Genomic DNA, 2,802 nt, shown 5'->3' on the forward strand with positions numbered 1-2,802 from the left:
TGCACTTTGTGTCCATGCAACAAGGCATGACAATATGTGGTGTGAATGAGCCTTTAGGCCTATTATAAAAATACTAGCTTTATTTAACTGCCAGATATTCCCTTCATTTATATATGCAACACATTTTCTATGAGCTTCATTTGCTACAGGCTGTATTATGAACTGGACTTCCATTAACATTTCTTTTACATTTCAAGGTCATAAAAACGCAGTAGAATTATGCCTTCATTTATTTAGACATATAGAAAGTTGTGAAGGATGGGTCCAGTTGGTGAACGCTCTTCCGGGGGGTTGGATTGGTCAATGCTGGTGTGCTGCTCCTGGTGTGTGTGGATTGCGATGTCTGACGTTTGTACTAAAGAGGAAACAAAAGAAGCACAATGACCTAGCACAGATAAAATATGGTGGAGTGGAGGGGTGAAGAATGTGTGAGATGATTGCACTTACATGTAATCAGGTGGATCTGACCCCCAACTCCCAAATCTCAGATCCACCTGATTACATGTGAGTACAATTATCTCACACATTCTTCACTCTTCCGCGCCACCATCTTTTATCTACGCTAGGTCGTCGTGCTTCTTCCTCCTTTTTGTTTCCTATTTATTTAGAAGTAGCCTTACAAAATGCACAAATTACAAAGTAGTAAAGGACATTTTGCAGACTGCCAGGCTGACAAAGGGGACAGGTGGTTTCTGAACAAAATCCACAGTAATTAAACATTTTGAGTTATTATGTGCAAAAGTAATATTTTATGTGGGACCTTCATTTTTTTGCTTCCTGTATCATATTTTTTGATATTTCAGATTCAGATTTGTCGATTGGTGCCCTGAGAAGTTATTGGCATGTCAGACAAGTACAGTCAGTACCCTTGGTGAATGACTGCTGAATGGAAATAAATCACAAATTAAACTAAATTAGATTACTTAGGTGTCTATTCACAAAGCTGCCGAAGGATCTAGCCGTAGCTTCGGCTGATCCTTCGGCTAGCTTTGGTTATGGGTGGCCTTCGGTTCAGTAGAACTGAAGGGCTGCTGTACGGGCTATTCACTATAGCCCATACAGCTCCTGAAGTTGGCCGAGCGGCTCAGTCGAGCCGAAGGCATATGCTTCGGCTCGCCTGAGCCGAGGCAAAAGCTGAAGCAGGCTGAGCGGCCGGCCGCTGTCATCTCACGGCTGGCTCCGGCCACTTGCAATGACAGATCAGCGTTCCCTTGTTACAAATGATATCACGGCGGCTCCGCCGAGTTCTCAGTGTGTAATGACAGTTGCACTAGTTACATAGTAACCAGGGGACGCTCAACTGTCATGAGAGCTCAGCGGGGCCGGCCTTGATATCACTGCCGGCGGCGCTGAGCTCTCATTGTAATGACAGTTCAGCGTCCCCTGGTCACTCGGTAACCTGGGGACGCTGAACTGTCATTACAATGAGAGCTCAACGCAGCCGGCAGTGATATCAAGGCCGGCCCCTCTGAGTTATCATTGTAATGACAGCCGGTCCCTGCCAATAGAAAACAGTTGGGCGGAGCTAGCTGTCACTGCTAGCTCCTCCCAATCGTTTTCTACTTTTTGTTATCACTTCTCTTCAGGTCGGTTATTCACACGGCTGCCTTCAGCAGCTTTGTGAATAACCCTCTTATACTTAATTGTGGTCTAAGAATCATTTTTTAAGCGATCACACTGATGTACTTCATCTATGATAAATGGTTCATAGTCCCCATGAAGCACTAGTAAGCAGGATGTCTCAATGTACCCATATAATTAAGTGCAAAATATATTTTTTTTATTTTTTTTTATATAATTATATACTTTATTATCTCATGTTGATCATATGTTCATGTACTGTTTATCAATAAAATGTAGGTGTGGTAATCCCATTTTTAACATTTTCCACTTGGTTAACTGTACCTGAATCCATTACACAGATAAAGCAGTTACGATAACTGCAAAATGTATTATTGATCTGTTTTAAATAGGCAACGATCAGGGTGGCATTTCCTTTATATAGAATAACTCTGTGAGAAGAATGAAGTGACAACTGCCATTCTATGAGAGCACAGAGAACAAATCAAACATAAACTATGCAGAATCACAGCAGGTGGCATCACTGATCTGGACACAGTAAGACAGCACCTTTAAGGCTCCTCACAATTGTATTTTGCCTTGATAGCTTGGAATAGTTAGCTTGGAATAGTTTGGACAGAAGAACATTAAGAGTGAAAAAAGATATGGAACTAAAAGGCTGTAGATCCCTGCATAAATGATTGTGGTAGCTCATGAATGAATCATGATCTGTGACCAAAAGCAATTTTTTGCTGTCAACTTGACTAGAAGAAAATAACAAATGGCCATGTAGTCAGCATTCTCCAACATCAGCTGTGCAAAATAACAGCAGTTAGTGGAAGGGAAGTAATCTAATAAATTAACTAATAAATGTTTTTGTTTTACTTATATAACAGATGATTCAGTCCTCAGTAGTGAGAGGGAATGGAAACTACTCAAAGTCTACTGTGTTTCCCCTTCTGGGTCTCACACATGATCCCCACCTTCAGCTTGTGCTTTTTAATGTGTTTCTTATGATGTACTTAATAACACTGATGGGAAATGTTGGTATCTTATTGGTCATCCATTTCACATCCAGCCTCCATACGCCCATGTATATCTTCCTGAGCCATTTAGCATTCACTGATGTTTGTTATGCTTCTGCGGTGGTACCTAACACTATGGTTCATCTTCTTACACAAAACAGTTGCTGGCTGTGCAGCTCAACTTTTCATGTTTTCATCATTTGGGTCTACCGAGTGT

This window comes from Nanorana parkeri, unplaced genomic scaffold (genome assembly GCF_000935625.1).
Source record: "Nanorana parkeri isolate BGI_ZX_2015 unplaced genomic scaffold, ASM93562v1 scaffold672, whole genome shotgun sequence".
NCBI classification, from domain to species: Eukaryota; Metazoa; Chordata; class Amphibia; order Anura; family Dicroglossidae; genus Nanorana; species Nanorana parkeri.